The sequence below is a fragment of the Salmo salar genome, chromosome 15 (assembly GCF_965601325.2).
Source record: "Salmo salar chromosome 15, fSalSal1, whole genome shotgun sequence".
In the NCBI taxonomy this organism is placed as follows: Eukaryota; Metazoa; Chordata; class Actinopteri; order Salmoniformes; family Salmonidae; genus Salmo; species Salmo salar.
Genome location: NC_138305.1, coordinates 37551843 through 37577404, shown reverse-complemented (window position 1 = coordinate 37577404; position 25562 = coordinate 37551843). Strand labels below are relative to the sequence as shown.

At 42.8% G+C, this 25562-nt stretch overlaps 1 protein-coding gene across 5 annotated transcripts in view; it reads left to right on the top strand.

Moving 5' to 3' along the window:
* The window catches only part of LOC106571291 (mRNA-capping enzyme), a 150634-nt gene that overhangs the window by 24021 nt on the left and 101051 nt on the right, over positions 1-25562 (top strand). For 3 of the 5 annotated variants that reach the window (XR_014380614.1, XR_014380613.1, XR_006759156.2), the window contains one exon: positions 11667-11964. The gene's annotated coding sequence lies outside the window, so the exon portion shown is untranslated. Of the gene's footprint in view, positions 1-11666; positions 11965-24642; positions 24715-25562 lie in introns of those variants that run through there. The other 2 variants (XR_014380615.1, XM_082961712.1) reach the window with 1 other exon arrangement.

Sequence of the window (25562 nt, the reverse complement as noted above, 5' to 3'; positions counted from 1 at the left end):
CCATATCAGCAGACTGATGTGGCCATTTCTTGGAGAGACTCCTTCCCCTCCAGGAGACTGTCAAACATGATGACAATACCACTCCAGCGGGTGTTGCTGGGCAGCTTCAATGTGGTGCTCTTATTCTTCTCACTGCTTGGTGAAGTAGATTGCTATAACTTGATGACCCTTCACATACCTAATCATTTCCTTGGCTCTCTTGTAGTGTGTATCCATTGTTTCAGTGCAATTATGTCCTTGAGGAGCAGGTTCAATGCATGAGGAGCACAGCCAATCGGTGTGACGTGAGGGTAGGATTCCTCCACTTTAGACCAAGCAGCCTTCATATTCGCAGCATTGTCTGTCACCAGTGCAAATAACTTCTGTGGTGCAAGGTCATTGATTACTGCCTTCAGCTCATCTGCAATTTTGAGACCGGTGTGCCTGTTGTCCCTTGTATCTGTGCTCTTGTAGAATACTGGTTGAGGGGTGGAGATGATGTAGTTAATTATTCCTTGCCCACGAACATTCGACCACCCATCAGAGATTATTGCAATAGTCTGCTTTCTGTATTAGTTGCTTAACCTTCACTTGAACTCTGTTGAATTCTGCATCCAGCAAATGAGTAGATAAAGCATGTCTGGTTGGAGGGGTGTATGCTGGGCGAAGAACATTCAGAAATATCTTCCAATACACATTGCCTGTGAGCATCAGAGATTAATCAGTTGTATACACAGCTCGAGCAAGACATTCATCAGCATCTCTGACTACGTTCCTCCATTGAGTCAAAAAAACTTCTGATTCCAGGCATCCATAAGCTGTTGCTATCGATAAGGTGTCTGATTACTTCTATTCGAGGTGAACATGATGAGAGGGACTTTTGTCAGAGGTTGCTTATTATGAGCGCTGAGGGAACTTTATTGCATTCTTCATATATGATTTGGCACAGTATTTGCAAATGTACACAGCTTTTCCTTCTACATTATCTGCAGTGAAATGTCTTCACACATCAGATATAGTGCCCGTGGCATTTTCCTGTAGAAATGAGTTAAACAAACAAAAAAATAAAATTTCATGTACAGTTAAGCAGTTGGATTAAAGAACTCCTTTGTGAGAAATGTTTCAAAATTAAACTCGTATGGAAACAGGTGAATTAACACTCAGTTAGCAGGCTCAAGCAAACTAAAACCCACATGGTAGAAAACTAACTAGCAGAGATTGTTAACAAGTTAGAAATGATTTAAACACTTTGCTGTAGGCTACTATTTACTAGCTAACAAAAAATCATGTCATATAAAATATATTCAACCCACCCAGTTTTGTCATCAAAACTTACCAGAAAGCATGTAGTCCTTGGCTCAGACAATGTGGTAGTGTGGGCTCAATAGCATCTCATTAGTGTGCAAGATCTTGAGAATCAGCTGCACGTGATGGAATAATGCATTGTGCATGCATAGTTGCAATGCCATTGAATTGGGGATGGTTTAACCAACATATGCCACACGACCTAGAATTGCCTTGTGTATCCCACAAAAAAAGGTTCACTGTTATAAGCTAACTTTTTTTTGATGAATTTAAGAAAAATTGCCCAAATTCCAGGGCTTAACTTCCCATGGGAAATTTACCGGCAAGTTTCCGACCCTTTGGAACCGTAGTTAAGAGACACCAGGGCAGAACACAGCCTGTTATTTCTCCAGTAAAATGGCTGTTCTGCCAGAAGTCTTTCTTTGCTAGACATATGGAGTAATTGTGTTTCAGCTCTAAAGAGGCATAAGAGAAGAGTATCACTTCAAAGTTTATTACGCTTTCTGAATTTCCAGTCCCTTACGCTCTAAGCAGTTGATTAAAACATGTTTTATTGTGTGTGTGTGTGCCAGGATTCTGCCAGATGTGACGCTTGGCATTCAGGCCAAAGAGTTCGATCTCGGTTTCATCAGACCAGAGAATCTTGTCCATATGGTCAGTGTCCTTTAGGTAACTTTTGGCTTCCGTCTGGCCACCCACCCATTAACCTCTCTTGTGTAGGGGGCAGTATTTTCACGTCCGGATGAAAAGTGTGCCCAAAGTAAACTGCCTGTTACTCAGGCCCAGAAGCTAGGATATGCATATAATTGGTCGATTTGGATAGAAAACTCAAGTTTCTAAAACTGTTAAAATTGTCTGTTAGTATAACAGAACTGATATGGCAGGCGAAACCCCGAGGACAAACCATCCCAGAAAGAAAAAAAATTCAGCCTACCACTGTTTTCAATGGCTGTCACTTTTATTGTAAGGCGCAATCCTCCCTGATTGCAGTTCCTAGGGCTTCCACTAGATGTCAACAGTCTTTAGAAAGAGTTTCATGCAGGTTTTTGGAAAGATTTGCCAGAAATTGTAGTTTTTCTAGGTGGCTCCCATTTTGGCTGTAGTGTGTCCAAGCGCATTGAAGAGCGCGTTCTTTGGTATTTTCTTTGGTAAAGCGAACGATTCTCCGTCTTAAATTTTGTAGTTTATTTACGTATTACGGTACCTGAGGTTTGATTAGAAATGTTGTTTGACTTGTTTGGAAAAGTTTATTAGTAACTTTTGGGATTCATTTTGTATGCATTTTGATGGAGGGAAGCTGGGTGGATTATTGACTGAAGCGCGCCAGCTAAACTGAGTTTTTATGGATATAAAGAAGGACATTATCGAACAAAAGGACCATTTATGATGTATCTGGGACCTTTTTGGAGTGCCAACAGAAGATCAAAGGTAAGGCATTTATTATATCGCTATTTCTGACTTTCGTGGCGCACCTGCCTGGTTGAAATATGTTTTTCATGCTTTTGTATGCGGGGCGCAGTCCTCAGATAATCGCATGGTGTGCTTTCGCCGTAAAGCCTTTTTCAAATCTGACACAGCAGGCTGGATTAACAAGAAGTTAAGTTTTATTTTGATGTATTACACTTGTGATTTTATGAAAGTTAAATATTTATAATTCTGTAGTTTTTTTTTTTTCGCGCTCTGCAATTTCACAGGATGTTGGCCAGGGAAAAATGAATAGAACATTTCCCTGTTTGACCGCTAGGTTTTATAGGTATTATGACACCTCCACTGTGGGGCTCTATACAGTTGTGCTTCACCTGAAGTCTTGAACGTGAACTAAAGCGTTCAGTGGATTTAGCTGTTTTCTATGTCTAATGGCAGCTAGGCTCCTGGTATTTAGCTTCCATTCCTCACTGAGAATAGGCAGGCATGTTGGGGTGAGCAGCACATGCCTCTATGGCAATATCTGACTTCGCGCAGCACTGAGATCCCTGGCTTCATTTCTAGTTCATCTTCCAGGCCTATTAGTCAGGACGGTTAGTATTCAGCTAACATTGATCCCGTACACTGCCCCCCTGGCTTTGAATTGTCTTCGATTAGCCCTGCGCACTTGAATGGCAGCGCTACTCAGGTTGTGTGGCGATTGATGGTTACAGAGTGGTCGTCTCCCACGTCATCCTCACCCATTTAGAATGGAGCAGACAGACGCAGCCAATCTTTTCAATGCCTTGTCCTGCCCTGGAGGCTAGCTTCCTGTCCAGGGGGTGTACTTGTACATCAAACTGCCCTACTTATTATTAACCTGGAGGCAAACGTAGGCATGGAGTTATTAGTATTCTGGCGGTCTACGCCGAAACACTCTCGCTACGCTGGTGAATATTTCATGAAGCAAGGCAGTCAGTTTGAGAAATGTTACTTATCACTGCTTTAATTTCCTGTAATAGTGAAGGAGGGTGAGCGGTCAAAGTGGAGACCTGGCATCTCTCCAAGAAGTGACTGTCTATTTGGCTCTCTTCAGCTACCAACTCTCGGTCAATTTCACTGATGGGGTCCTTAGCACTCTGGGTCTTTTTTGAGGAACAGCCCTAGAGGCTCCCAATTATACAAGTCAGAAGAATTAGGCCCACCTATTTCATTTAGGGCAGTTTCCTCAGCCGGTACAGAGAGGGGGTCCTCTTATTTTCATTACAGCAACGGCTGATGACAGGCCGTTCTTAGAGCAGATTGATGTTTTCCAGAGGCAAGATGGGTTTCCATCAAAAACAACTTGTGTGTGTCCCAAATGGCACAATATTCCCTACATAGTGCACTACTTTTGACCAGAGCCACAGAGCTCTGGTCAAATGTAGTGCACTATACAGTGCATTCGGAAAGTATTCAGACCCCTTGACTTGTTCCACATTTTGTTACGTTACAGCCTTATTCCAAAGAATTTCCCCTCATCAATCCACACACACACTACTGGGGTGTAATGACAAAGCAAAAACAGGTTAAGAAATGTTTGCAAATTGATTAAAACAAAAAACTTATGTAAATAAGTATTCACACCCTTTGTTATGAGACTGAGAAATTGTGCTCAGATGTATCCTGTTTCCATTACCAAAACATTTCTTGCTCATTGAAGGTCCCCAAGAACACAGTGGGCTCCATTATTCTTGAATTGAAGAAGTTTGGAACCACCAAGAATCTTCCTAGAGCTGGCTGCCTGGCCAAACTGAGCAATCGGGGGAGAAGGGCCTTGGTCAGGGAGGTGACCAAGAACTTGGTCACTCTGGCAGAGGTCCAGAGTTCCTCTGTAGATATGGGAGAACCTTCTAGAAGGACAACCATCTCTGCAGCACTCCACCAATCAGGCCTTTATGGTAGGTGGCCAGATGGAAGCCCATCCTCAGTAAAAGGCACATGACAGCCCACTTTGGAGTTTTGCCAAAAGTCATCGAAAGGACTCTGACCATGAGAAACAAGATTCTCTGGTTTGATGAAACCAAGATTGAACTCTTTGGCCTGAACGCCAAGCTTCACGTCTGGAAACCCGGCACCATCCCTACGGTAAAGCGTGGTGGTGGCAGCATGCTGTGGCGATGTTTTTCAGCGGCAGGCACTTGGAGACTAGTCAGGATTGAGGAAAAGATTAACGGAGCAAAGTATAGAGGGATCCTTGCTGAAAACCTGCTCCAGAGCGAAGGTTCACCTTCCAACAGGGCAACGACCCAAGCACACAGTCAAGACAACGCAGGGGTGGCTTCGGGACAAGTCTCGGAATGTCCTTGTGTGGCCCAGACAGAGCCTGGACTTGAACCCGATCAAACATGTCTGATAGACCAGAAAATAACTGCTGCGACGCTCCCCATCCAACCTGACAGAGCTTGAGAGGATCTGCAGAGAAGGGGAGAAACTTCCCAAATACAGGTGTGCCAAGTTTGTAGCGTCATACCCAAGAAGACTCGAGGCTGAAATCGCTGCGAAAGGTGCTTCAACAAAGTACTAAGTAAAGGATTTGAATACTTATGTCAATGTGATATTTCAGTTTTTTTTTATATAAATTTGCAAACATTTCTAAATGGCTGTTTTTGCTGTGTTATTATGGGGTATTATGTGTAGATTGATAAGAGGGAAAAAATCGATTTAATCCATTTTCCAAAATGTGGAAAAGGCAAGGGGTCTGAATACTTTCTGAATGCACTGTGTGCTGTAAGAGGGCTATGCTCAAAAGTAGAGGTCGACAGATTATGATTTTTCGATACCGATTATTGGAGGCCCAAAAAAAGCCGCTATCAATTAATCGGCCTATTTGTATTTATTTTTTTTGTAATTTTTAAAAATATTTTTTATTTATTTGTAATAATGACAATTACAACAATACTGAATGAACACTTATTTTAACTTAATATAATACATCAATAAAATCAATTTAGCCTCAAATAATGAAACATGTTTGGTTTAAATAGTGCAAAAACAGTGTTGGAGAAGAAGGTAAAAGTGCATTATGTGCCATGTAAGAAAGCTAATGTTTAAGTTCCTTGCTCAGAACATGAGAACATATGAAAGCTGGTGGTTCCTTTTAACATGAGTCTTCAATATTCCCAGGTAAGAAGTTTTAGGTTGTAGTTATTATAGGACTATTTCTCTCTATACGATTTGTATTTCATATACCTTTGACTATTGGATGTTCTTATAGGCACTTTAGTATTGCCAGTGTAACAGTATAGCTTCCGTCCCTCTCCTCGCTCCTACCTGGGCTCGAACCAGGAACACATCCACAACAGCCACGTTACCCATGCAGCGTTACCCATGCAGAGCAAGGGGAACAACTACTCCAAGTCTCAGAGCGAGTGACGTTTGAAACGCTATTAGCGCGCACCCCGCTAACTAGCCAGCCATTTCACATCGGTTACACCAGCCTCATCTTGGTAGTTGACAGGCTTGAAGTCATAAACGGCGCAATGCTTGAAGCACAGCGAAGAGCTGCTGGCAAAACGCACGAAAGTGCTATTTTGAATGAATGCTTACCATCGCTCAGACTGCTCTATCAAATCATAGACTTAATTATAACATAACACACAAACACGAGCCTTAGGTCATTAATATGGTCGAATCCGGAAACTATCATCTCGAAAACCAAACGTTATTCTTGTTACATTGCACAACCTTCAGTGTTATGTCATAATTACGTAAAATTCTGACAAATTACCCAAAGTGTTGCATATACCCTGACTGCGTGCAATGAATGCAAAATGACACAATTTCACCTGGTTAATATTGCCTGCTAACCTGGATTTCTTTTAGCTAAATATGCAGGTTTAAAAATATATACTTCTGTGTATTGATTTTAAGAAAGGCATTGATGTTTATGGTTAGGTACAGTCGTGCAACGATTGTGCTTTTTTCGCAAATGCGCTTTTGTTAAATCATCCCCCGTTTGGCAAAGTCGGCTGTCTTTGTTAGGAAGAAATAGTCTTCACAGTTCGCAACGAGCCAGGCGGCCCAAACTGCTGCATATACCCTGACTCTGTTTGCAAGAGAAGTGACACATTTTCCCTAGTTAAAAGAAATTAATTTTAGCAGGCAATATTAACTAAATATGCAGGTTTTAAAAATATATACTTGTGTATTGATTTTAAGAAAGGCATTGATGTTTATGGTTGGAGCAACGTGTACCTAAGCAATTATATGCAACGCAGGACAGGCTAGATAAACTAGTAATATCATCAACCATGTGTAGTTAACTAGTGATTATGATTGATTGTTTTTAAGATAAGTTTAATGCTAGCTAGCAACTTACCTTGGCTTCTTACTGCATTCGCACGAGGTTACGCGTGGAGGCAATGTAAAGCAGGTGGTTAGAGCGTTGGACTAGTTAACCTTAAGGTTGCAAGATTGAATCCCTGAGCTGACTAGGTAAAAATCTGTCGTTCTGCCCCTGAACAAAGCAGTTAACCCACCGTTCCTAGGCCGTCATTGAAAATAAGAATGTGTTCTTAACTGACTTGCCTAGTTAAATAAAGGTGTAAAAAAATAAATCAAATAAATCAAATCGGCGTCCAAAAATACTGATTTCCGATTTATGAAAACTTTAAATCGGCCCTAATTAATCGGCCATTCCGATTAATCGGTCGACCTCTAGTCAAAAGTGTACTAAATGGAATAGGATGCCATCTGGGACACAGCCCTTGTGTTGAGATGAATGAGAGCGGCTCATTATCTCCTGAGAGCCCAACCAGGCCACCTTTAATTTGCAACGGCTCGCCTGTGGGGGAACGACTACCTGCCTGCCCACGGCCTTTCCTCCAACCACTTCTTACAGCATTCCTCCATCTTTAATGCATCTCCAATCACTTTATTGTACAGGAGATGAAACAAGCCAGCTCAATGGCTTTTTGCTTATCTTTTTCCCCTGGCCTGCACTACAAAGTGCATTATAAATGAGCCCTTGTGGGTTGAAGCCATGGTAAATGCTCTCATTGATGCTCTTTTTAAAAATATAAATCTGGAGTGAGTTGTGCTTGTGCATTCATGCACGACTGAGTAGCATCATCATGAGGAGGGCCCAGTTGTAGTTTCCCATTTGGAAGGGAAGCAAAATAAGGAATGGAAGGGAAATGGATGCAAGACATTGAATATATGCAAGTCAGTCAGTCAAACTGATGTTGATTTATTTGTTGTTTGATCTATTGGAGGAGATTGAGCCCTTCACACCAGATGAGACGTCTTATCACACGATGCGTAGTACAGCTCTATCAGTACACCAGCAACAGGGCTTGGTTCTTCTATTGTTGGTGGAGATGAAAAATATGGCCCATTTTTTTGAAAGCTCACTGAGTGGTAATAGCACAACGTGTTCAGGGCCATTCATGTGGCTAGCAGATGTACAACCTCCATTTGTGGCAAGGTCTTTTCTATGAATGTGAGCGGTTGTCAGAGAAGAGCAATATTTATTTCAGAAATGCTGTGTTGCGTTTTCTCTGCTTGGTTGTTATTTCATCTCATACAGTTTAAATATATAATTATATATGCTGTTTAGCATACTTTTAGGTCTTACATACGTTTTCATATAGGTTGCCCTACAACCTTGACTTTTAAAGTGCCAAGCTCTACCAACTAAGGCACACAGGACCCCCAGTTTGTTTGCCTGTTTAGCCTATAGCCAAAGTTCAATATGTGAATGTGTGTGTCTGTAAGATGCAATTAACAGGCAGGTGCTGAATAAAGATCATTGATGATAAAAACAATTACAATCCTCTCCTCCCTGGGCCTGCTTAAACATCCTCTCTGAATGGTGGTGACGTTCAGCTACATAAAGCCTGAAAAGCACCTCAGATGATAAGTCTCAGGATGCGTCCCAAATGACACCCTATTCCCTATATAGTGCTTGCATCTTGCAACACATCTTGCATAGGCTACTGTAGGCGATCTGAAATTAGATGCAGGCAAATCAGGGCCTATAGGCTTCCTGCATCTAGCTAAGCAAACCATGGCAAAGTGAATTACAATCATAAACCCAGATATTAGTCAGTAGCCTATGCCTATTGAAATGACAAGTCAATCTTGCAAATAGGCCATTTATAACAGCTTGTAGTCAACATCTGGCAAATAATAAGGCACAGTTGCCAGAAAATAGCCTAACATTGGTTTTTGAAGGTCGTCCAAGTTTCTTGCGCAGAGATTTCGAGATCCTCTGTCCAACCTTCGTCACTCAAACTCTCCTGTCGGATTTTCTTATGCACATGTGCAAAAGGGATTTATTTACAGTCATAACAGTCGAGTTCAATCGATATCCGTTGATGGAAAATTCTGCCGAGTTTAAATACGGACAAATGATAATTTCTCTTGCGACATAAATTCCTTTCTCAATTATATTGCTGGAAAACCATTTTTAGCATTATATTGTTACAAGTTACGTTGATGTTCCTTAATTCGCTTGATAATGTTATGGAAAAAGGGTTTATTGGATAAATGTGGCAACTCTTTTGCTGCGGCGAAAAATAAATGACGTTTTCAGACCTTGTGGGCAGGTTTTGAGAGATTTTATCTGGACATTTTTGTTCGACTGGCAACCCTGATCCCAGGAATTGGGATAATAAGTGTTCACATTTCTGAAATATGAGCCTTCAATGCTAGAAGCAATTAAGAGCTGTGAAATTGTCATACCGTGGTGATGAGATTTTATAGGAATTTCAAGGATTCTGGCGCATTTATTTCGGGAAGGGAGACTTGCTGATTGATTGCCGTTGTGCAGTTTGATCTTAATTCATCCTTGCGGATTATGCCGAGAATTCCTGACGCTTATCGTTTTAAGTGCTGGATTGGGAGTCTTCAATTGGCAATGTGTCTGCACTCAAGGTGGTCCGGCAAGATTGGCTCTGCACATATTCCCATGGGTTTTCTGGGTAGTCAACAGTAAACACACGCACACACTGTCAGTCCAAAGTAAGCATGACTTGGTTTTTTTTCTCCATCTTATTGAAGTGACTCACACAAAGAACCTCTTGTTTCTTCCACATCTCTCCAGCCACTCACCCTAGCCACCTCAGTGAGCATAAGAAATTCATTTTCTAGCATCGTTTCAATTTTTGCTGCTTACAAATATTTCAACAGTCTCCAAACAGTGTACACTCCACGCACACTTCACCAATCTGAAGAAGTGATACAATCAGTCCTCTCTGGACTGAAGGAAGGGAGGTGGTGGTTCGATCAGTGTGACAGTCTGCTGCTTCCCTCCATGGAGAGAGAGGGAGCTGACTGCTAATCAGTGGGGTGGCTGAGGTGAGTAGGAGGGTGGCTGAGGGGTTAGGAGGGGGACTGAGTAGTTATACATCCCAAATAGCACTCTATTCCTACGGGCCCTGGTCAGAAGTTGTGCACTATAAATGGAATGGGTCCATTTGGGACATAGGGGTCTTGATCCAGGTCCTGATCCATGGGTTAAGAAGGAAGAGTGACACTGGGCCTCTAGACCAGTGGTTCTCAATCCTGGTCCTGGGGACCCAAAGGGGTGCACATTTTTGTTTTTGCCCTAGCACTACACACCTGATTCAAATAAACTCATCAGGCTTTGATGATTTGAATCAGGTGTGTAGTGCTAGGGCAAAAACAAAAAGGTGCTCCCCTTTGGGTCCCCAGGACCAGGATTGAGAACCTCTGCTCTAGACACTCTTATCTCAGACCAACAGTGGACAAGAGCTTAATTCCTAATTTTGCCTCCTCCTCTCACCCCCTTCCCTTGTGTAGCCTAGTTGCAGTCATTTTCTCAAAAGGAGTAATCAGTAGGACTGATGGTGTAAGAAGTATTAGATTGTATCTCCTGGCTATTAAAGGAGACCGAGATCTAATATCGCCTGTTCTGTGTTGATCTGTCAGATGATTTTCTGGAGATGATTTTATTGCACACAGCCCAAACCCAGATCAATATACAGTACAAGTCCTTATATTAAAAATCCAAATTTCTGTTGAATTTGATCTAACGTTACAACACTTAGAGGCTGTTGCCCAATACTGAAACATTTTCGTGGATTGTAAATCCATTATGTGTACTGAAATACCATACTATGTGTTTGTCAGAGGTCATGGCTCTCTTCTACCTATTCAGTATTACTAGTTTGTTTAGTATGTTACTGGCTCTGAGAGTGTAAAGAGGAACTCAGCACAAGTGTCATGTACAATATGGCAACGCTTGATCATACACCTAATTTATTTATGTAAAATAACCTTTCTCACTGGTGTCAAATAGGAGAAATAGGCCCACACTCCTCTACCACTGGGGGTGTTAGGGTTGTTTGAGTGGCAGCCTTGCCCTGCCCTTCCTGCCACTGGACTCTGCTGCTCACTAATGATGTGCAAAGCTGCTGGATCTGATCTGAGGGTCCCCGAGGGGGGTGGAGCTGCTGTCACTCAGGCCTCTGGGCACCACTGCTAGGAGCCAACACAATGGCCTCTGCATCATTAGGATCAAAGCACTGGGGGACAAGGCTGGTAGATGAGGGGAAATCAGAGCCTTACAGAACTGCATTGGAGGAGGGGGGTGGAGAACAGCAGGTGGAGAGGGATTTCTGCCAGTATGAATAAAAGGGTATTTTGAATTGTCGTAGGGCCTACATTTTTGGGATCCATTATATTTTGGCACCGGGTATACATCGTCATTATGATGCCTTGAAAGGGCGCGAGAGTGGGAGGGAAATGTGACTTAGGATCCTTGACTGATGAGGAAGGGCCCCTCAGAGTTAGGCTGCAGTGACTCCTCCAGACTCACTACATAAGGCACTTGACAGCAGAGACTAATTGGTCAATTAGATGACAGGGGGACCACTTTAGCCTTCTGCAATAACTGTTGTCTTCTCAGTGGGTGACACAACTGTCCAATTTCATTCCAAAATATAATGACACGTCTTTTGTTGTTCTTCTAGGAACATCGGGCCAATTTTAGGAAGGAGATGGGAGTGGTGTGGTTTGAAATTGTCCTTCTGCAGGAGCGGAGATATTGCCTCGTCTCCTCAAACTTCATGTTTGCTGAAGCCATTGTATGCAAGGCCAGGCAGTGCTGCATTGTAATCGAATGGATCGTTTTCAATTCACCCTTGTCACATCAGCAGTTGTCTACAAGCTCACTGAAACACATTCAATAAAGTCATTGTGAGCTCGGAAACCATTCTCAATTTGCTGAAAAACTTCCATTGTACATCATCCACCACCGTCATTAATTAAATATCCTCTCATCTGTTTCACTTTCCTGACAATCACTGTCTCAAATCAAAGCAACTCATATTTTATTGGTCGCATACACATTAATTTATTTGTATTTATATTTATTTAGCCTTTTAACTAGGCAAGTCAGTTAAAGAACAAATTGTAATTTACAATGACAGCCTACCAAAAGGCCTCCTGCGGGGGCTGGGATTAAATATAAATTTAGGACAAAACGCACATCACAACAAGAGACAACACTACATGAAGAGAGACCGGAGACAACATAGCAAGGCAGCAACGCATGGTAGCAACACAACATGGTACAAACATTATTGGGCACAGACAACAGCACAAAGGGCAAGAAGGTAGAGACAACAATACATCACACAAAGCAACTGTCAGTAAGAGTGTTCATGATTGAGTTAGAATGACAAGATTGAGAACTGTCCAGTTTCAGTGTTTTGTTCGTTGCAGCTCGTTCCAGTCACTAGCTGCAGCAAACTGAAAAGAGGTGCCACCCAGGGATGTGTGTGCTTTGGGGACCTTTAACAGAATGTGACTGGCAGAACGAGTGTTGTATGTGGAGGATGAGGGCTGCATTAGATATCTCAGATAGGGGGGATTGAGGCCTAAGAGGGTTTTATAAATAAGTATCAGTCAGTGGGTCTTGCGACGGGTATACAGAGATGACCAGTTTACAGAGGAGTATAGAGTGCAGTGATGTGTCCTATAAGGAGCATTGGTGGCAAATCTGATGGCTGAATGGTAAAAAAACATCTTGCCGCTCGAGAGCACCCTTACCTGCCGATCTATAAATTACCTCTCCGGAATCTAGCATGGGTAGGATGGTCATCTGAATCAGGGTTAGTTTGGCAGCTGGGGTGAAAGGGGAGCTATTACGATAGCGGAAACCAAGTCTCGATTTAACTTTAGTATGCAGCTTTGATATAGGCTGAGTGGACGACAGTGTACCGTCTAACCATACTCCCAAGTTCTTGTATGAGGTGACTACCTCAAGCTCTAAACCCTCAGTGGTAGGAATCACACTGGTGGGGAGAGGGGCATTCTTCTTACCAAACCACACAACCTTGTTCTGAACACTTCCAAAACAAAGGTAAAGGGTAGAGAAAGCTTGTTGGACTCTAAGAAAGCTTTGTTGTAGAGCATTCAACACAAAATCCAGGGAGGGGCCAACTGTGTATAAGACTGTATCATCTGCATATAAATGGACGAGAGAGATTCCTACTACCTGAGCTATGTTGATTTAAATTGAGAAGAGTGTGGGGCCTAGGATTGAGCCTTGGGGTACTCTCTTGGTGACAGGCAGTGGCTGAGACAGCAGATTTTCTGACTTTAACTGTACTCTTTGAGAGTGGTAGTTAGCAAACCAGGCCAAAGACCCCTCAGAGACGCCAATACTCCTTAGCCGGCCCACAAGAATGGAATGGTCTACTATATCAAAGGCTTTGGCCAAGTCAATAAAAATAGCAGCACAATATTGCTTAGAATCAAGGGCAATGGTGACATTGAGGACCTTTAAGGTTGCAGTGATGGGGGTACCAGTACCAGACAGAGGGAGACAGGCCAAGGCAAAAGGTGAACAGATTGCCAGGTGGAATCCAAGCCGCAGTGCAGCAGGCAACGGCAGTAGGTGTCACCGACTTCGGAGAAGCTTTTATTTCTGGAGGCAAATTTCTTGTAGAAAATGCCAGTGAATGGTCTTTGAACAGCAGGAGGGGGCTTCAAAGGGCGCTTCAAAGACTCCTGCCACTTGTTGGGCCCAAAGGCCTCGACGCCTTTTACTTCACACCTCAGTGCTAATTGAAATTGTATCTGGTCTGTCCTTGCAAGCCTGGCAGCTCAGGTCTCTGCTGTTTGTTTCCTAGAGCACCCTCTGTATAGCTTGGAAAAAGGAAACCTTGGTTGCTGTAATCTCTCCGGTTAATTTTGGTCAAAATTGGGTTGTAGGTTTTGGAGTTTTGATTTTTGACATATTTAGCAGATGTTATTGTGGGTTTAGCGAAATGCTTGTCTTCCTAACTCCAACAATGCAGTAATATCTAACAATAAACAACACTACACACATCTAAAAAGTAAAAGAATGGAATTAAGAAATATTAGGACGAGCAATGTCTAAGTCCAGAGTATAAATAGGTGTGTGTGTAATGGTATTTATGGACAGTATGTGGATAGAATATATAGTATATCTGAAGAATACGTGGATAGAATAGTATATGTGTAGTAATAGTTAAATAGGGTGGCCTTGACTAGAATACAGTATATACATATGAAGTGGGTCAAATAATATGTAAAAAGTATCTCTGGGCTTAGTGACTAGCTTTTTCCTCCATCTCTTCTGATCAGTGGTAGTGGAGAACAGCAGAGCTAGGACATGTTACAAATGGCACCCTATTCCCTATGTAGTGCACTATATAGGGAAAATGGTGCCATTTGGGATACAGCCCTAGAGAACAGAGTCAACCTCACCTCCCAGTATTGATCACCTCCAGTGGAGGAGAGGTATGAAGGACTAGTACAGTTTCAAGGGGCCAGGTCCACCTTGAACCGTTTCAATATAAAAGTGACGATGAGACTATATGTCCTTCACTAAAAGCCCTCCATTAAGCTAGAGACGGTTAGCTTTTTTTGTTGATTATGTGTGGATGAGAAGGGCTATAGCCTACACTCTACTCAAGGCTGAGGGCCTTGTGGTAATCATGTGCACATGGCATCCACAGGCACTGTTCAACAGCGTACTGCTGTTCAGAACCTACATACAATGCCGTTGCCTTTATTTTGTCAGTGAGTCTTTCAGATTTGACATCATAGAGTTATACCTGATGAGCACTTGCATGAAATTGCATTAGACCGGAAGTGAATTGTTGAAAATGGGAATGAAGGGTAGAATAAAATGACTAGATTAGAGGATGACTGAACATGATTGTGTGTCTGTATGTAAGCGTTTTAAAGAGAGCACTGCTAATGGGACACCAGGGATGCTGTTGTCCAGACTCCTGAGTCTTTGTCAGAGTAGCAGCAGAGCAGGTGCAGGTAGTCAGTGGTTCTCCCAGAACAGAGCTTATAGGAGCAGAAGACCCCAAGGCAAGGCAGATGTGGCCCACCACTCCTCAGTCACAGGGATGAGGAGTTCAACTGACATCCTGTCTATGGACTAGTATATCATATCAAATCAAATCAAATTGATTTTTATATAGCCCTTCGTACATCAGCTGATATTCTCAAAGTGCTGTACAGAAACCCAGCCTAAAACCCCAAACAGCAAGCAAAGCATGTGAAAGAAGCACGGTGGCTAGGAAAAACTCCCTAGGAAAAACCCTAGAAAGGCCAAAAACCTAGGAAGAAACCTAGAGAGGAACCAGGCTATGAGGGGTGGCCAGTCCTCTTCTGGCTGTGCAGGGTGGATATTATAACAGAACATAGTCAAGATGTTAAAATGTTAAAATGTTCATAAATGACCAGCATGGTCAAATAATAATAATCATAGTAGTTGTCGAGGGTGCAACAAGCATGTCCGGTGAACAGGTCAGGGTTCCATAGCCGCAGGCAGAACAGTTGAAACTGGAGCAGCAGCACGGCCAGGTGGACTGGGGACAGCAAGGAGTCATCATGCCAGGTAGTCCTGAGGCATGGTCCTAGGGCTCAGGTCCTCCGAGAGAAAGACAGAAAGAGAGAATTAGAGAGAGCATATTTAAATACACACAGGACACCGGATAAGACGAGAGAAATACTCCAGATGTAACAGACTGACCCTAGCCCCCCGACACATAAACTACTGCAGCATAAATACTGGAGGCTGAGACAGGAGGGATCAGAAGACACTGTGGCCCCATCCGATAATACCCCCGGACAGGGCCAAACAGGCAGGATATAACCCCACCCACTTTGCCAAAGCACAGCCCCCACACCACTAGAGGGATGTCTCCAACCACCAACTTACCGTCCTAAGACAAGGCCGAGTATAGCCCACAACGATCTCCGCCATGGCACAACCCAAGGGGGGGCGCCAACCCAGACAGGAAGACCACGTCAGTGACTCAACCCACTCAAGTGACGCACCCCTCCCATGGACGGCATGGAAGAACACCAGTAAGCCAGTGACTCAGCCCCTGTAAAAGGGTTAGAGGCAGAGAATCCCAGTGGAAAGAGGGGAACCGGCAAGGCAGAGACAGCAAGGGCGGTTCGTTGCTCCAGCCTTTCCGTTCACCTTCACACTCCTGGGCCAGACTATACTTAATCATAGGACCTACTGAAGAGATAAGTCTTCAGTAAAGACTTAAAGGTTGAGACTGAGTCTGCGTCTCTCACATTGGTAGGCAGACCATTCCATAAAAATGGAGCTCTATAGGAGAAAGCCCTACCTCCAGCCATTTGCTTAGAAATTCTAGGGACAATTAGGAGGCCTGCGTCTTGTGACCGTAGCGTACGTGTTGGTATGTACGGCAGGTCCAAATCGGAAAGATAGGTAGGAGCAAGCCCATGTAATGCTTTGTAGGTTAGCAGTAAAACCTTGAAATCATATAGCTCCAGCAGACCTTTCACTGGAAGATTATATGCCTCTTACTTTAACGCCATGCTGTTGTATCTCATAATTGGGGCCAGGAGTTTTTCATGGCCCTGCTCGTAATCCTGTAGCAGGTCAGAAGTGGAGGTGTCGTATCCAGCTCTTTGGAGGTCTTGGTTGGCTATGAGAGTGCATGCCCATCTTTCATTGGCTGAGAGGCTCTCTCATGAGTTCTCTCTCTGGGCCTGTCTCATATTGTCTGCATTCCAAATGAACCCTTTCCCCTATTTAGTAGATTAGGAAATAGGGTGCCATTTGGAACAGACCCTTTTGTATTCCACACAACTCAGTGACCTGGATGCCTTCTAGAGCTCTCTGAACCAGCTGGTATAGATGGCAAATTAATTAGGTCTAATCCATATATGATTAAGGCTTTTTTTTTGTTCTTTCTGCTGCTCACACTGTAGGAAATGCAGTAAAGTTGGCAGTGATCTGCCATCCATCTCTGTCACCAGTCCCCTCTCCTTTAGAGAGCTGTCCGTCTCTGTCACCAGTCCCCTCTCCTCTGGGGAGCAGTCCATCTGTCACCAGTCCCCTCTCCCCTGGAGAGTTGTCCGTCTCGGTCACCAGTCCCCTCTCCTCTGGGGAGCAGTCCATCTGTCACCAGTCCCCTCTCCTCTGAGGAGCAGTCCATCTGTCACCAGTCCCCTTTACCCTGGAGAGCTGTCCATCTGTCACCAGTCCCCTCTCCTCTGGGGAGCTGTACATCTGTCACTGCATTTTAGAAGGGGTTCACATCGCCATCTAACAGGCCAGGCACGGCCCGCCTTTTGTATTCATTTAGAAGTTTGCAGAAAAAGCTTGGTGCAGTCAGCGCTACATGATTGCACTAATGTTATAAAGTGGTGTAATGGGGTGCAAGCTCATTTGCCACTGTTTTAGGATGTGTTGATTAGGCTACTTAACCTTTAGGAATAAAACGCTAACCGATACAGTGTTGCTCATTAAAACATCCTGCTTCACTTGGCATTTGTTGATGGAGAGAGAACTGCTGCCGGTCAGCCTACTGGAAGCATATAATTGGATTAATCAACTCTGCCATGTAATTGCACATTGCTGAGCGGGTTTTTGTTTGTGTTGATTGTAGGAGGAAGTGTGTTTCCGCGATTTGTGTTTGATCCTATCCTCTCAGCTCTCCTGTTGTTGACTTTCATGGGTTGACTTTTCTCCTCAGTTTTCATGTTGACTTAGATTGTTTATTAATTTACCGAAACAGAGGAGCAGTTGGCATGACAGCTTTTGTTTGTGCTTTGCTCTTTGCCTTGCCTTCAATAGAATGCAAAGAACAATCTGATGGAGGGATCAGGCAGTAAGAACGGAAGTGGCGTGGCAGGCTGTGGGATACATAACAGTTGGGGTCTGCAGTCTGCACCACCATTCTCCCACAGTTCTCTCTCCATCACCATCCATGTTAATGGAACGTCTTAGAGAACCCAGATTAACTTGACTTTCAGAAATATCCTGTTTTACACGCCTCTCTATTGCATGACAATATTGCAATTACACGAAGGTCCTCAGCAGTAGGATTAGATCTGATGTGTTTCACTGGGATGGTTTGAATGAGTAACCATGAGGAACTTTCTGCATCTGGTGCTGAGTGTCCTGACAGGGGCATTGAAGAATGATAGGAGTCAAAGTAGTGCTCGAGCGTATGACTACATTAAGGCCTAACACCACTCCTCTTGGATGACTGGATCAACATTGTTTTCATGGCTTTGCCTCCAGTCCTGTACTGTAGATGCAGTCAGAGCTTTCTCAAAGTTCCTCATAATCAAACTTTAATATGCATCCAGAAGGACTGTCTTTGTACTGCAGGCTTATGTGGTCTTCCCGAGGCCAAGGAAAGTGCAGCGTATTTCTTAATGCAAACTATGTCCCGTATCTCACCTGCAAAAGCCTGAGAACTAATTCAGGATTAGTGCTAAAACTTCCTCAATGAGTGAAACAACTCGCCTACCTCGTCACTGCCGGTGAACGTAGCAGCACATCATGCTATTTGAAGATATGGCTGTCTCTAACTGCAGGCTGGCACATTTGCATTGAAGTAGAGCGGCTTTAGGATCTAAATAACATCACAAGATATCAGTCTGACTTTTTTGTCATCCAGTTTTGTCAGTAGAGGAGAGAATTGGTTTGAAAGTGTCTATGTGCTGTAGAATATAATGTGGTTGTTTTTGTAGGTAGAGGTTGAGGTGAGTTCAGTGTTTGGAGTTTGATGCAGTTTTGTTCCCCAGATACTTTATTAACCCAACCATGTTTTGATTTAAACTGTAAAAGATGCCGTTGAAACTGTGGCTCTGAGTAATTCTGAAGCAGCTGTTTTTGAATATGATTAAATCCATGTAAAAAGCAAGTCAATTTCAGTTGGAGTGAAACTTTGAAGTTAGATTTCATGCAATTGATCTACTGCATTCGATATGTATCTGATTTGCTACACACTCTCTCCCCTCTGTCTTTGTCTTTCTCTCTCTTTTCTGTCTGTGTCTGTTTCTCTCTCTCTCTTCCTCTCTCTCTCTCTCTCTCTCCTCTCTCTCTTCCTCTCTCTCTTCCTCTCTCTCTTCCTCTCTCTTCCTCTCTCTCTTCCTCTCTCCTCTCTGAATGTCTTGCTCCTCAGGCCTTCAAGAGGGGCCCAATCTGCCAGGCTATTAATCTGCAAGGCTATTAACCAAAATGTTCGTTACTCATCATGTTTGCTGATGAAAAGTAAATGTGGACAGTTCTTCTAACATCTTCAATATGTGCCTCAGATTTTGATAAGAAGGACATGCGCCGTTGCATCCTCGACGTGTCTGTCTTTTCTTGTAGCCTTCTTCGGAGCTCCGATTCTTGTTAGAAAGACTCGATCACATGACGGGCATTGGCTAATAAGAATTGATATATCTGAGAGAGCCATGTGAGTAAAAGGTGCTTCGAGGAGGTGCGATTGGCAGCCGGGAGAAGGGAATTATAATTACTATATTCAGCCCAAGGGCACAAAGGCCACTTTGGCCGAAAAAGGCATGGATTTTTTTTAGGGGCATTCCGGCCACACAAGGGGGCATCTACGTGCATGGCCGCCAAGGCCGCAATGAAATTCGAGGCATGCCCACCCTGTCTTTATTAGAGGTCGACCGATTATGATTTTTCAACGCCGGTACCGATTATTGGAGGACCAAAAAAAAGCCGATGCCGATTTTAATTTTTTTCTTTTTTTTTTTTAAATACAACTTTTTATATTTTATTATTATTATTATTTTTTTTTTTATAGATTTTTATTTATTTGTAATAATGACAATTACAACAATACTTAATGAACACTTATTTTAACTTAATATAATACATCAATAAAATCAATTTAGCCTCAAATAAATAATGAAACATGTTCAATTTGGTTTAAATAATGCAAAAACAAAGTTGGAGAAGAAAGTAAAAGTGCATTATGTGCCATGTAAGAAAGCTAACGTTTAAGTTCCTTGCTCAGAACATGAGAACATATGAAAGCTGGTGGTTCCTTTTAACATGAGTCTTCAATATTCCCAGGCAAGAAGTTTTAGGTTGAAGTTATTATAGGAATTATAGGACTATTTCTCTCTACGATTTGTATTTCATATACCTTTGACTATTGGATGTTCTTATAGGCACTTTAGTATTGCCAGTGTAACAGTATAGCTTCCGTCCCTCTCCTCGCTCCTACCTGGGCTCGAACCAGGAACACATCGACAACAGCCACCCTCGAAGCAGCGTTACCCATGCAGAGCAAGGGAAACAACTACTCCAAGTCTCAGAGCGAGTGATGTTTGAAACGCTATTAGCGCGCACCTGCTAACTAGCTAGCCATTTCACATCGGTTACACCAGCCTCATCTTGGGAGTTGACAGGCTTGAAGTCATAAACAGTGCAATGCATTGCGAAGAGCTGCTTGAATGAATGCTTACAAGCCTGCTACTGCCTACCATCGCTCAGTCAGACTGCTCTATCAAATCATAGACTTAATTATAACATAACACAAACAAACACGAGCCTTAGGTCATTAATATGGTCGAATCCGGAAACTATCACGTTTATTCTTTCAGTGAAATACGGAACCGTTCCGTATTTTATCTAACGGGTGGCATCCCTAAGTCTAAATATTCCTGTTACATTGCACAACCTTCAATGTTATGTCATAATTACGTAAAATTGTGGCAAATTAGTTCGCAACGAGCCAGGCGGCCCAAACTGTTGCATATACCCTGACTCTGCGTGCAATGAACGCAAGAGAAGTGACACAATTTCACCTGGTTAATATTGCCTGCTAACCTGGATTTCTTTTAGCTAAATATGCAGGTTTAAAAATATATACTTCTGTGTATTGATTTTAAGAAAGGCATTGATGTTTATGGTTAGGTACAGTCGTGCAACGATTGTGCTTTTTTTTCGCGAATGCGCTTTTGTTAAATCATCCCCCGTTTGGCGAAGTTGGCTGTCTTTGTTAGGAAGAAATAGTCTAAACACAGTTCGCAACGAGCCAGGCGGCCCAAACTGCTGCATATACCCTGACTCTGTTGCAGAGGTGACACATTTTCCCTAGTTAAAAGAAATTCATGTTAGCAGGCAATATTAACTAAATATGCAGGTTTAAAAATATATACTTGTGTATTGATTTTAAGAAAGACGATGTTTATGGTTAGGTACAAGTTGGCGCAACCTTTTTCACAAATGCGCACCGCATCGATTATATGCAACGCAGGACAGGCTAAATAAACTACACATGGTTGATGATATTACTAGTTAACTAGTGATTATGATTGATTGATAGTTTTTTATAAGATAAGTTTAATGCTAGCTAGCAACTTACCTTGGCTTCTTACTGCATTCGCGTAACAGGCAGGCTCCTCGTGGAGTGCAATGTAAAGCAGGTGGTTAGAGCGTTGGACTAGTTAACCGTAAGGTTGCAAGATTCAATCCCCAAGCTGACAAGGTAAAAATCTGTCGTTCTGCCCCTGAACAAGGCAGTTAACCCACCGTTCCTAGGCCGTCATTGAAAATAAGAATGTGTTCTCAACCTGTTAGGGACAGACGTTCCGCTAGCCTCGCCAATATCCAATGGTAGAGCGTGGCGCGAAATACAAATACCTCAAAAATGCTATAACTTCAATTTCTCAAACATATGACTATTTTAAACCATTTTAAAGACAAGACTCTCAATCTAACCACATTGTCCGATTTCAAAAAGGCTTTACAGCGAAAGCAAAACATTAGATTATGTCAGGAGAGTACCCTGCCAAAAATAATCACACAGCCATTTTCAAAGCAAGCATATATGTCACAAAAACCAAAACCACAGCTAAATGCAGCACTAACCTTTGATGATCTTCATCAGATGACACTCCTAGGACATTATGTTATACAATACATGCATGTTTTGTTCAATCAAGTTCATATTTATATCAAAAAACAGCTTTTTACATTAGCATGTGATGTTCAGAACTAGCATACCCACCGAAAACTTACGGTGAATTTACTAAATTACTCACGATAAACGTTGACAAAAAACATAATTATTTTAAGAATTATAGATACAGAACTCCTTTATGCAATCGCGGTGTCAGATTTTAAAATAGCTTTTCGGCGAAAGCACATTTTGCAATATTCTGAGTACATAGCCCGGCCATCATGGCTAGCTAATTTGACACCCACCAAGTTTGGCCCTCACCAAACTCAGATTTACTATAAGAAAAATTGGATTACCTTTGCTGTTCGTCAGAATGCACTCCCAGGACTTCTACTTCAACAACAAATGTTGTTTTGGTTCCAAATAATCCATAGTTATATTTAAATACCTCCGTTGTGTTCGTGCGTTCAAGTCACTATCCGAAGGGTGACGCGCCGGCGCATTTCGTGACAAAACATTTCAAAACATTCCATTACCGTACTTCGAAGCATGTCAAACGCTGTTTAAAATCAATTTTTATGTTATTTTTCTCGTAAAATAGCGATTATTCCAACTGGGCGACGTTGTATTCATTCAAAGACTGAATGAAAAAAATTGAGTCGTCTCGTGGACGCGCATCTCCAGTGTCATTATTCCCTACCACTCACAAAAACTCCTGCTGTTTTTCGCCCAGAGACTGCAGAGGCGTCATTCCACTCTCTGGCTCCTTCTGAGAGCCAATGGAAGTCTTAGAAAATGTCACGTTACAGCAGAGATGCTGTATTTTCGATAGAGATGCCACAGAAGGAGAACAAATTGTCAGACAGGGCACTTCCTGTATGGAATCTTCTCAGGTTTTGGCCTGCCATATGAGTTCTGTTATACTCACAGACAGCATTCAAACAGTTTTAGAAACTTTAGAGTGTTTTCTATCCAAATCTACTAATTATATGCATATTATAGTTTCTGGGCAGGAGTAGTAACTAGATTAATTCGGGTACGTTTTTAATCCGGCCGTGAAAATACTGCCCCTATCCCAAACAGGTTAACTGACTTTCCTAGTTAAAAAAATATTTATAAAAAAAAATGTCAAAAAATCGGTGGCCAAAAATACCGATTGTTATGAAAACTTGAAATCGGCCCTAATTAATCGGCCATTCCGATTAATCGGTTGACCTCTAGTCTTTATACTTTCCTGGGATTTCTGTCCCATCTCTCTCTTGTGCTGGGACCTGGGTGAGGTGACCTAGGCGGCATCTGAAATGGCACCCTGTTCCCTATATAGTGCTCTTTACTATGAACCCTGGTCAAAAATAGTGCACTATATAGGGAATAGGATGCCAATTTAAACGCCGCCTAGGTCACCTCACCCAGGTCTCAGTGCTCCCCAAACAGCAGGTGCACAAGACACCAGTCACTTATCACCCTCCCTAATGGGAACCAAGGAGAGAAGAAGCTAGCTGTCTTTATGCCTCATGCCTGTGTACACAGCCCTGCATTCTGTACAGCAGCCCAGTTATGTGGGAGGTGAGTTTGCTTAGCCATCAATCTCTTTTCTTCAGATGATTTCTCCAAGGTTTGCGTAAAAAAAATGTTTTGTTAAAAGTAGTCTTTGTTCATAGAGTTTTTTTATGTTCAACTTTGCAATCATCAAATCAAATTGTATCTGTCTCATGCGCCGAATACAACAGGTATTACCTTACAATGAAATGCTTACTTACAAGCCCTTAACTAACAATGCAGTTTTAAGAAAAATAGGTGTTGGGTAAAAAATAAATACATTTAAATAATAATAACAAATAATTAAAGAGCAGCAGTAAAATAACAGCGGGGGCACAGGTTTGTTGAGGTAATATGTACATGTAGGTAGAGTTAAAGTGACTATGCATAGATGATAAACAGAGTAGCAGCAGCGTAAAAGAGGCGGGATAGGCTTGGTGTCTCAATGGGTTGTATGTCAACTCATGTCTACAGAACTGTCTTCATCTCCCCCAGAGCAATTCACAACAACTTGTCCAATGTCAGTGAGAATAAAAGCTAGCTGTTTGCCCTGTAGTTCACCGCTGTAGTGTCATCATTTGAGTAAGTGTTGTCTTATATTTGCCTGCAATTATACACTCACATTTGAGTTAATAGTTGATGAGTAAAATCCCTTAAAAGGACAAACTAGAGTGAATGTCATAATAACAGTAAAGCAGTATTTCCCTTAATGTTCCTATGGAAATGTGTCAGAATGGTGGTGCGTACTGTATAATTCATACTCTCTCTTTCTCTCCCTCCCCCTGCACCACCTAGTTGCATGACGTCACTGTAAACTCAGTCATGTGTCAGTTGGGCCTCTCCCCAGCTCTGATGTACCTGATTCTCAACTCCACGCTGTTGAATAATGAATGTTTAAATCTATTTCTGCCGCTGCCTGCCATTTGCCGTTCCTCTCCCTGGTACTTCCTGGTCTGTGCCGCAGGCTGCCGTCCGCACTCCTCAGGAGACGCAGCCGGCACCTTTGAGAGTGCTTAGTTACCCCCCGCTGTTGGACCGGCACGTTCCAGGATGCTCCTCTCATTGTCTGAGTGGGAAAGTTTTCCCTTCAACACCTTGCTCTGACCTGTCTGTCGCTCTCTCTGTGCTCTCTCTGTGTCTTTGTCTGTCTCTCTGTGTCTCTGTCTGTCTAAAATGTCCTCACCACCCCCTCTGAACACTTTTCTGTCTCTTGTTTCCACAGGAGATGATTATTGACAAGGTGAACGGCCAGCCTGTCCCGCACTACCTGACCTATGACATCATTCAATTCAACGTGAGTAGTGCCGTGCCTGGTCAGCCGAAAATGTGTTGCCTCTGTGTTTCCCCTGTCATTCCCTGACGAGGTGCCAGACATACCAGGCCTTAGTCAGTACGCCCAAGGTCAGCCAGTACACCAGGTCCATTGGCACACTAAAGCCCCATCAGCAGCCCCTCTGACCCCTGTGTTTAATAGTTAATATCTCGATCTACATTGTTAGCCCTGCCTCTCCATGGTGGCAGCCAGTCTGTGTGTCAGACTGATGAATGCTGCCTTGGAGGAGAGGAGCGGAGCTCAATCTGTCTGCTCCCCAGACCCCTCCACTCTCTGGTCAGCCAGCCAGCAGGACTCAGTAAAACCTGACCATAAAGATCCAGGACACTGTCCAGGACACACGTGCTAACGTCACAGCAGCCAATCTGAAATCGCTAAACATGTTTTTGCAAAAACATTTAAAAGTAAATCTCTATCACAGCCATTTCAGAGTAGCCTCCCTGGACCACAATCCAGTTTGACATGTTTGCAGTCCTCAGACTTTCTGAATGTTTAACTGCTTCCACAAATCGCATGTTTGTTTTTCTATTTCACAAGTTCTGTTGTATACACCAACTACTGAAGACACTCAGCTAAGGAGCATTGAGCTTGATGGTGTTCTTCTCAACTGAAACTAATTATCAATTTACTGCTAATTAGTTACCTGGGCGATCATTCACACTGACATCTATGTACAGAGAATATTTGGTATAGAAGACTAAAGCTGAATCTCAAATGGCACCCTATTCCCAACATAGTATACTACCTTTGACCAGAGCCCTATGGTCCCAGTAAGGAATAGGGTACTATTCGGGAGGCACGTTGATTAT